Source organism: Sinohyriopsis cumingii, chromosome 14 (assembly GCF_028554795.1).
Source record: "Sinohyriopsis cumingii isolate HCF-2022 chromosome 14, ASM2855479v2, whole genome shotgun sequence".
NCBI classification, from domain to species: domain Eukaryota; kingdom Metazoa; phylum Mollusca; class Bivalvia; order Unionida; family Unionidae; genus Sinohyriopsis; species Sinohyriopsis cumingii.
In genome coordinates, this window is record NC_142974.1 from 26394640 (window position 1) to 26406434 (window position 11795).

Sequence of the window (11795 nt, forward strand, 5' to 3'; positions counted from 1 at the left end):
GGCTTTGATAAAATCAGATTCAACTCGATGCCGCTTATGTCCACTAATGTGCGAAGCGTTCATAGCGCACATGATATCATACAGCAACGATATTTAAAAGGACGGGAAATAAAGCGAAGATCTCTAGTGGATATTTCCTAAAGTGGAAAAGCAGGAACATGTAAAGGACACATACCATCAATGTGACGATTATACTGCCTACCGCGCATAAGTACACCACTTCGTCACAAGACTCAAAGTGCGTACATATATATATATATATATATATATATATATATATATATATATATATATATATATATATATATATATGGAAGGGGTGATTGAAGATGATTTATGAAGTTTAAGTAAAGTGGGCAGTGCACATACATTGCATGGAGGGCCTATATATAATGTATAATTCAGTATGTGAGAGCGTACCTATTAGCCAAGTTTGAGGACCGTTAATAAAATGCAAGACATGTGCATACAGTGCACCAGAGTGAACAGGTACTCCTGCTTACTCTACTAGTGGTATTCATATTTAACTTATTAGTCGTATTCCTATGTACTCTACCAGCGGCATTCATATTTAGTGCACATCATGTATTCCTGTCTACTATCAGTATTCCTATTTACTCTGCTATTGGCATTTATGTTTATTCTACCAATGATCTTACAATTTTTATCTACTCTTTTACTATACTAGTGGTATTCCGATTTCCTATACGGGTATTAATGCTATTTAATGTTATTGAACAAATCTATTTTCTGCAAAATAAAAAGTTTTTTTTCAGAAATGTGGTAACAATTTATCCGGCATTATAGTTGTGAGATTTAATTGTAACATAATACACAGAACCATAAACACTACTTGTATTTACTTTACGATTGTTCTTTGTAGGCAAACAGTCAAGAGAAGAAAGCGAGCCTGGGTAAGAATGATAACTGCAAATATTATCTTTTTCCACTTAAATTTTAGTATTATTTCTTGTATACTGGAAAACTAATGGTTACACCAACGAGGTGATGTATGTATGTATGTATGTATGTATGTAGGTAGGTAGGTAGGTAGGTAGGTAGGTAGGTAGGTAGGTATATATGTAGGTAGGTAAGTAGGTAGGTCGGTATGTATGTATGTATGTATGCATGCATGTATGTATGTATGTATGTATGTATGTGTATGTATGCATGCATGTATGTATGTATGTATGTATGTATGTATGCGTGTAGGTAGGTAGGTAGGTCGGTAAGTAGGTAGGTCGGTATGTATGTATGTATGTATGTAAGTAGGTAGGTAGGTAGGTAGGTCGGTATGTATGTATGCATGCATGTATGTTATTGTGTTGTAAGTAAACAATGCCCATTATATAATTCTATAATACTATTTTCCATTAGCTAATGTTTTTCGTTTAGAAAATGCTAATATATTTGTTAACTTTTACAAAGATTGTTGTCTTTTACTCATTTATGTTACTTATTCTAAGAGCATATACCTGTAACAGGTATGTTTTAAAGTTTTTTAATTTAATTGCACCTTTAAGTCGTCCCAAAGGTGATACTGATGACAACATATTCGAATAATCAAAACACTAAAACACATAAACAGGTGCCATTGGAATGCGTTGCAAATCAGTAACTCACACTGGCAGTAGTAATATGATGATCGTGGGAGACATACCATAATTATAAACCAGCAAATAAAGTTGCATATATCAACAGGATATATATGAAAATTGAGGTATTTTTTAGGATGTTCTGTGAAAAATGCGGAAATAGAGTAGTAGCAACGTCTTTAGACGCCATACTGCACACACTGACAATCCATCACCTGCTAACTATTACAAAGCAGCACACACAGAACTATCACCTGATTTTTTTATATATAACTTTAGCTCACTATCTTGCACGACTGACCATTTATTTTGAAGTATTACTCAGAACAATACGTCAAATGCCACACAGTCACCATTAATAGATAGAAACTCAGTTACATGGAGGTGGGAAATGTATAATATATATATATTCCATGAACTTGACCATACATTGGAGATAACTGCTTACAATGTTTGCTATAAAATAATTGTTTGCATGCTGTTTTGCACCCTTTCCCAAGTTTATAAGCCATTGTTTCATACGTTGTTGTCCATACAATGTTGTACCATATTCAGTATAATCAGAAAAACTACAAAAGATTGCTTAAATGGAACTTTTTGAAGTTTGCTCAGCAAAATGAAAATCAAGAAATATATTCATATGAAGATGAAAGCCTCAAATGGAATGATTTTTATGAAACTTGTACGAAACGATTCAGACAACGACGCAGTTTTCAATTCGCGATACACTTATCACATAGTTAAAAAATATGGCACATAATAAGCACCAAAGTCAAACTGCATACTCACTGAAAATAATTCTTAAATATCATTTCCGAAAGTATTCATGTTTTAGTTTAGAATCTTGCTTACGGTGGCAGCTGCAAAACACCGACAAATGCCGGAATACTGTGCCGTTTACAGCCATCTGTCCCATTAGTTGCATAGAAATGATTCTAACGTCAATCATACTCAACATTAATATCACGCTTTAAAGAAACTAACTGTGCCCCATGGTCGGCATATATTGTGATATATGCATCTGACCCTACTCACACTCAAGTGATGTTCACAAACTGTGATTCATTTTAACTTATTTCCGTTGTTTTGATGTTTTTAGTAATGTCAACACAGTCGAACTTGAATCACCTCTACTAAAATCACATGTTCTCCAAATACATACTGGAAAAATCTCTTTTTTGCTCACTCAACGTTTCCTGAATCACTTATTTCATTAATACTTCAGTGTGATTCGTTGGACAGATTTTCGTCACACTGTTATAAAGTTTCCTTTTGAAATGTATTATTTCGTCTTTTTACAGAAAAGAAAACACTACTGTAAACATTATTTATGTCCTGGCTGGTGAGGCTACTGGTGAACATGAAACTTTGCGAGCCAAAACAGCTGATTATAGTTTATGCTCAGATATTCAGGTACGTCATTGTTTGTTACCTGCATTCCTTCCCTTTTTAAAATAGTTGTATTTGCTTTCACATGCTATAACATACATTTTTTTGCAACCATGGAGAATGAATAAACTGAAAGAGGAACTGTCTCATTTTCATTGTTCGTAAAGTTGATAATGGAATGCTACATATAACTTTGATTAGTAGGAATAACACTTCTTGCAAACTTAGGTTTGGTGTGTTTCAAAATCTTCATATAATGCGATAGAAGGATGTTATCAGCTAAAATGTACAGTATATATGAAGACGTTTAAGGTAATAGCATAAATAGGAAGACGATTGACAAAAGTCATGCTGTAATATTATGACCTATATTTAGCATTGAAAAATCTAGGAAAAGACTTCGGAAATCGCAAGCCATAACTATGTTACTGCACGCTATTGTGTCAAGACGTTGGTTTATAAAGTTGATATGCTAAGTATGATTATGAACCATCAAGTATCATGTATGTAATTGAATATATTTGTTGTCTGTGAAGTGTCAGTTGATAGCATTTGCATGACATTGATTTAACCACTTCATGCTGGTGAAGCCGACGCCAAAATATGCCATTTAGTCGAGTACATGTTTGGGTATTTGCTTAATTTTCTCATTATCGAATATCGCGCTCATCACAAAATGTAATTTGGTTTCTAGCCTGTTTAAACAGTCACATAAAAAGTATCTCTATTTAAGGGTTGTGCGTTCTCTAAAGAGTGATAAAGTCAACAGGAGCATCTACATTTCTTCTCTCCGATCAGTTTTCAAATTTGTATTCACATTTGCTGTCTAGCATCGGTTGATATCACTGTGCACTCCACTCGCCTGCTTGTTAATATTATTCCATTTTTATTTCTTCGAGTCCTCTGGGGACGATATATATATATATATATATATATATATATATATATATATATATATATATATATATATATATATATATATATAATTCCACACCTTAGTATTGAACGGTCGCTTAATACTATAAAATTAACTATTGGCTATTTTCCTGCTTATAAGCATACCTATTTTCTCACTGTCTTCTTAAATCTTTAGTCATGACAACAAAGGATGGAACAACGTCTAGTATGTGATAAATAGCACCGTATACGAACGTTGAGACAGTTGCAACTTTGGATGAGAGAGGTAAAAGCTAGTTATTGATGAGGATACAATATCAATTTGATTCCACAGTTTTCAACCTCAAATTTCTTCTAGTACCATTAAAAACGTACAGACGTCCTACGGATTAACGGACGCCATCTTTATGACGACATGCACGAAAAGGACGACACTGTTAGGACATATCCGGATATTTGGAAAATGTACGTTAATTCAGATCCTACTAGTGTCTAATTTACTGTATTTGTTTGAAATAATAGTTATTTGTGTCAAGATAACGAGTAAATGCAATAACAAATAGTATTGTGAATGATATTTGTGCTATTCAGTTAAAATATAAAAACAGCAACAAGAACACTACTTATATTAACTTTGCAATTATTCGTTGTAGGCAAGCTGTCAGGAGAGGACACTGAGTCCGGGTAAGATTGATAGCTTCAAATACTATCGCTTTCCACTTTTAGTTTAGTATTTTTTCTTAGCAAACAGTACCAGATAGTTGTCGATTTGAGTGTCTGTAAGTAGAGTAGTATACATTCTAATTATTCGGGAAAAAGAAAATTACGGAATTTAATACTTTTGTGTTCAACCATAATAGAGAATTCACCTCATTTCGTCGTCAACACTGTTTGACTTAATAACTGTCCAGAAAACAGACACATTTTGTGAATTTATATAATGATTACTCAGTCTGTCAGACTCGAGGTTATTATTTGGAGAAAAAAAATATTATTACTAGCCCAACGTTGCCTGGTCAGCTTGGTCTTCAACAAACGACATATAAGCGCAAAAAAGTGAAAGAGTGAGAGCAGCAGAAACAGCATGAAACAATAGCACGATCCTACGAAATCATAAATTAAAATGATTTAGAGGAGGATAGAAAATACTAAATGAGGTTAAAACGACATCCAGATAGATTGCATGTATTTGTTTACTGTACTAAAGGGCACAAAAGTGTTACAAACGCTAGTTGTATCAAATAACAATAGTCAAGAGAATGCAATCGCTAATTGGAGGTTCATAACTGTCATCGAAGTACTCCAGTTCCTAGAGAGAAAAAATTGCAGGTTTCGAAATTGCTTCTGATAATGATACCATTGAAGTGTTCAGTTCTAGATAGCACAGATGAAACAGTGCACTATATACGAAGACACAATTTCCTTTTTTTGTGGGTAAATATAGCTATTTGTTTACGGGTACATTTTCAGAACATGTTTGAGTTCTGGTAACCTTTACCCTGCAAATAGTAAAAGATATTCGTGAATTATTTTCAGTGAGAATGCAATTTACAACTTTGGTATAGAACAGCACGTAGTGACTAAGCATACAAAATAACTGTTGCTGATCCAACCAAAGAATACCAAATTTGATATATAACTGAGGAATAAACAAATATACATTTCAAACAATTGAAGAAACGACACACAGTGCTGCAAATAAAAGCACATTTTTACAAAGTCGTTCTGTTCATAACGGCGAAATACATGTTATTAGAGACAAGTGTTATCTTGAAATTTTATTTTATTACGATCAGCAGTTTTATGACATATTTACTCTGATTCTGAAACTACATCCGCTTACATAAAAATAAAAAAAAACAGCAAAGCCGAACAATGGCATAAAAAACTGAATTTAAAGAAAGTTTAATTATAAAGGCTTCGAGCACATTGAACATGAAACGATAATTCAATAAAATGTTTATGTAAGTCGCTAGGATATCCATTCATAGTCGTATTTGGCTTCTGGAGAAATGATAAGGAATGTAAACCAAACTGATTTTAACAGTAACGTTTATTACACATACGCTTGGTTTGAAAAATCATTCATCATAAACTGAGATTTAGTGCACAATGACGTCCAAAGGGATTTTAAAATCGAGCACCTAACAATATAAAGACTGGTGAATGAAATATGTTTCGCAACAAGAACCTCGATTTGCAAAACTGGAAATTACTTTATAGAAAACTATTTCGTAAAAGCGTTTGGCTCCAAAAAAAGGAGAAACGATGTTGACTTTTTACCAACTATACGAAATGAAGAAACCTTAATCACTGATCAATAGTTAGTAAGGAAGAAGTAGAGAGCTCACGATTGTAAAATGTTTAAAATGATTGAACATGGGGAACATAGCCTCTGAGTGCTCGATAATGCAATTTTGCGAGTAAAGCCGTTCTCATTTACATCTAAACAGGTCTTATAACAGCAAGACCATATGATTCAGGATTTATTCCAACACACAACAAACATAAATTGTGTGGGTATAACAGCTGTAGATTGTATCACGTTTCGACCCTGTATCACGATGTTCCCTTAGAGCTGTGACGTTAATTTTCAGTTTATGAAGCTTGCGGACAATTAATGCTCTCATGCTGATATTCTCTGTCTTTTTCGTTTTTGTTGAAAATAATTGTTCCTTCTCCTTATTGATAATAACCCCAACGATTCAACTACCCAATCAAGCAGGTAGACAGATGTGATTCATTTTCATGTTGGCTGGGGGCTTCTGTCCTATACGGCGTGAAATGAATGACGTGAGACGCAAAGTTACTTCCCATCTTAAGAGGTAACACTTAACGCCTGTGTTCAAATACGATACAAATTGAGCTCCATCTATAATCCATAACCTTATGCCTCTCTTTTCTTTCCATTTTTAGATAGAACAATTATGAAGTGCTTAATGTGGGCAAAAATAACATAGACGCTCAAACTTGACCTCCATCTGGTACCCCAACCATAACTCTAGACCTCACATACTGAATCAAGAAGAAATACAGGTGTCAATACAAACGGATCCGCATGGTTACAGTAGTTGCCTTTAGTTTCATGAAGTGTTCACCAGCTTCCTAATTGGAAACCAGTCCAGGTTTTCAGCCAAGATTAGCTCTCTTAGCCTTTGGATCTCTAGAATCAAAAACCCATGCTAGTGGGTGTTATTTAATCCCTAGTTTTCAAGTGTTTGACGGAGGCCAGAATTTGACAACACGCGTTTGAACCTGCACGTCGCATCACTGTTCTCGAAACTTTAAGACCCCAGCTGGACATCACGAGGGCCCCTTTCCAATTTGTGCCTCATTAAATGATTTGATGTAGAGCGCAATAAATGTTGCACAGGTGTTAATGCCAGATATTCCTATTAAACAAAATTCAGCATGTATACGTACCCTTGTAAAATGTTTAGCCTATTGTCTTTTAATCGCCCCCGCCCCACCCCCACCCCCGCCAGTTTTCTTTAAGTCTGCTCTTGTTTCCATACTGTCATAAATCATACCTGTCATTGTATAGAATGGCTAAAGGACTGTGCACACAATAACAAACTGTTCTAGGAACATATACATTTACCTATCAAGGCGTCTAAAAGACGTAGTGTGGTATTGTGTTCATAGCTGTGGTTCTGAATTTTGTAATTGCATCGAGGACTTTCGGGTCTACTACGGAAACAGCAGATATCTGATTGGCATGTTGTTCATTCGACATTAAAAACTAAGAGGCAATATTGAACAGTGCCTGATGACGCTACATCTGCTTATTACAAATTGCTGTCTCTATGCAAATTAACTATCCCATTCATTGCTGGGATTTTAATGTGTGGAACCACCAAGAATAATCACAAAACACCATTCTGCATTCAACAAAGCTTTTGTCACTAATCATTTCATGGTATCACAAACAACGGTAAGTTTGCTTTTGAAAAGGCTACCATCCAATCTTGGACCGATTCACTTATTTAATCCTCAGACTGCTACACAGAATAATATTTGCTTAAAATGTTAAAATGTTTATCAAGTGACGACCTAATTAGGGTTTCAACATTACCTATGTATGTACTCACATTTTGAAGCAAGTCATTATCTAATTTCAAATTATGTACATTGAATCACTCCATAGTCGGGTTTGAGTAAAGATGGTCGATGCTTAGAATTTAGCTATTTAATGGAAGACTTGGTGAAGCCAGGACATTTTTAGATATTGTATTTTTCACCTGGTTATGTTTAATATTAATAAGCAAAGCTGTTGCAGAAACCAATGAATAAATCTTTAAAAAATCTTATTTAGCATAAGGCAACAGGCGTAAGATATTTACGCTGTGTGAAGATATATAATAGTACTTAGAAGCAATCGGTTACAGAAAATAAAACAAAAGTATGAACCAAAATGTGTATGAAGAACACCTGCTATTTCCAAATCCTCAAACTGCTTTAAAAGTTTCATCAAAAGTTCTACGACACATTTCGGACCTCATATACTATCGTTAACTTGAGTAAATACATTTTATCTGCGGTTTAATAAATCAGATAAAAAAATAAATGCCAACAAACTTTCATCATCTAGAATGGTCATCTTAAACATGGGATCATTTTTTTTATCTAATTTTCTTTCTCACTCGTCAGTCCAATTAAAGTCTATATAAGAAATGCCATGTTTCCGAGCAATACGTAACCTTTAACCCTAAACCCCTGATATTTAGAGCAGTCATTATTTTGAAAACTGTTGTTCGTTTTGCAATTAAACATGTATTGAAAACAAACTGGAGTAAAGCCGGTACCGTGTTGTTACATGGTGATGGGTCAAACATTAAACGACAAAACACACACGCGTCGAAATATGCAAGACCTAACTTAGAGCTCTGATTCCCCTAAAACGCATTAATGGTTATCAGTGAAATGCTTAACATCTCCATAATAGATAATGTTTTTAGGAATATGGTGCACCCTGTGGACATATCGTAATTTCAAAGGTACCCGTAGGCTGCCCAACAATACAATTTATCCTACCAATGAACAACCTCGTGGTTACTGACCTAATTGCTCCAAACATGACTATGCCGTTCCTGTTCCATCTTTCAGAGGTTATCCCCTAGCCCTTTAAAGGCTGTTCTTATCCACTGTGATAACTACTCTGATATTCAAACTTGACCCTATTAAACAAAAATAATGTAATTTAGACTCCGAAATTTTAATTGGTAACTAAGTCTTAGAATATTTGGTAATATATGTATAACCTGTGAGTAGGACAATTTAAAACTGGTTAACGTGATCCAATTTATAATATGTGACTTACACACAACTGGTTATATGGAACCGCACGAAATTAGATAACTCGGCAGGTTTTGATGTATGGCGTTTCACAATACTTTCACTTGCCACTCGGCAATCAAGTGAGACGTTTGCTGTGCAGTTATCAACCCGTCGGATTAGGCCGAAATGTCGAGCAACGTTAACTTATGATATTATGAGGCTTGTTGACCATTCTTGACATGTCAGTCACCTTCATGACACAATCGAAGATTGTGAAGTTTAGCGAAACTTGTTATATATACACATTGTTTGACATCACTTGATAGGAAAATGATAGAGACGTTTAATACTACCCTAGTGAATGGTTATAAATCAAGACACGTGCTTAGGTTAAGAAGAAGACGCGACTAAGTAGCCCTGGATAATGTCGCTCACATCTCAGTGGTTGTCCTGACAACTAAATAGACACTTTCAATGATATCTCATAGAAGCGAGAATCTAATATGTCATAGTAAATTCTCCTACCCTTTGCTGCTTATTTATGATAGTATAATTTTTTTAATGTGTCGGGTGCATCGGAATAATACAAGCAGGGGAAGTCTTGTATTGTGTATAATCTACGGGTAATATAAGAGTATGTTTGGATAGTATCTACAATTGTATCTTGATTATACCTCCCGTTTTGTTCCAATAGTACCCTCTTTGTGCATCATATTACTAATTGTAACTAATTGTTATAAAATATACTAATCTGTACACTTTTCCTTAGCATATCCTGAGACGACCCTTATGATTTATCTTGATCTGACAAATTCTGCAAATTCAAATTTGATACTCAATTGTGTATAACAACCAAATAATATAGAGTAGCAAACGAAATTTAAGAAATACTGTATATCTATGTTTGATACTAAATCTAAATGTTTACTCAGACATCCAGTTAATGCTTTGTGAAATATATACGATGCTAGTAAGTAAATGTGTATTCTTTATATAAAATCATTATTTGTATTGTATGTATCTCACTCGTGGAATCACATACATGTCAATATAAATGATTATATTTCCATCACAGATGCGAAGATGTCGTTCTGGAGAACAAAGTCACAGTAAAACGAACATGCGACCATTTAGGATAAAGCTAAAGAAGACCTTACAGATCTGTATTATGTACATAAGGCAATATTACTTAACAATTAGTACTATTGCTTATTTCAGCTGTCAATTTATGAAAATACTTTTCTTCATAATTAGTTGTCTCATGTTTGTGGTCACAATTACAGATATATGAACCAAGGCCATGACGGATTATATGTAGTAAAGGGGGGAATGTATCAGTTAATCATATATTGAATCATTTATTAGAATGTATGAAGGTCTCGACCTTTGTCAGCGAATCCTTAAAAGTGACAACAATCGCACATGTCTCTTTGAACAATCTTTTCAAACTTTCACATAATTTCAACATTTTCCTACATTAACAAGACCTTGTCAATGTCGCCTTTAAAGGTTTTTTGTTCAAATCTGTTAAATATCCAATCAAATTCGTTCTTCGTTACTTTCACATATGATAAACGATATGTTAGTCTACATTTTGCTCTTGCATGCTTTTTATATCATTTTTATATTCTGTATTTGCATGTCAGAACTTCTATGTCTAATGGGTCATATTCTCTTCTGAAATTAAACACATTTTGAAGAACACACATGTCATTATTTGTCTCCTTTTAGGGTATGTAACGTTGGCCAAGGAACCATTTTCGATGCCGTTAATTTTATAGCAGCCATCTGCTCAAGTCTCTCTTTCTCCTACTTAACAAAGGAGTTCCTTTGTGCCGATAATCTGAATCTATATTATCACACTCTCCTATTTTGTCGTGATTAAATGACGCTGTTTCAACGAATCTTTAGATTGTATTTTTTCTGTATATTTTTTAATCTATTCAATCTTTACTGAATTTAGCCTGTTAGTGCAGAGTTATCGAGCATATCGTCACATGAATATATCTGCCTGAAGAGTTAAATAAGTAGTTTAATGACTATCATCGCATACATTTATCAGCTGTAATCTTTCATTATTTCATTCCTAATGTATTCTTTGTAATAATCTTCGTCCCACAAAAGTGTAAACTTTTACCGTTTTGTTTATTTGAACTATATTCTGTTTTTACTTTTCTTCATCTGCATCCATTTAAGAATAAAATTTGTGCTTTTTATTTACTTTCGTCTGTTTTTCACGCAGATTCCATTTTCCTATTTATTGCCCATTTCTATTCATTTATCATTCTTCACCGTTATGAATATCTTGTGAAATGATTATTACCTGTAATGTTCATATTAGTTTGACTTTGTTAAACGCTATGTTTGCTAGAAAGCAGCCACCGTAATATGGCATCTTTGATTTTTTACTGTGTGTTATACTGTTTCTCGGAGGTTTACATAAAATAACTTATGGATCTTCTGGATAGCAGCAATACACTTCTAGTCCTGTGTACATTTAATCTATTTCTTATGGAGCCATCGGTTTATTGTTCATGACATATTTTGCATTATTGTGCGCTATAAAGAGTCTAAAGCCCACTACAAATACATATATAGCTATAATTTTGCTGCCTTTTCAAAATTTGATACAAATAG

The 11795-nt window shown here is 34.0% G+C and overlaps 1 long non-coding RNA gene across 1 annotated transcript; it reads left to right on the forward strand.

Annotated features, from left to right (window-relative positions):
* Positions 1 to 335: 335 nt before the first annotated feature.
* LOC149783465 (uncharacterized) lies at positions 336 to 11374 on the forward strand. Its single transcript, XR_016413605.1, has 5 exons — positions 336 to 489; positions 884 to 914; positions 2897 to 3008; positions 4535 to 4565; positions 10234 to 11374. It is a non-coding gene; the product is annotated as an uncharacterized LOC149783465 (long non-coding RNA).
* The last annotated feature ends 421 nt before the right edge of the window (positions 11375 to 11795 follow it).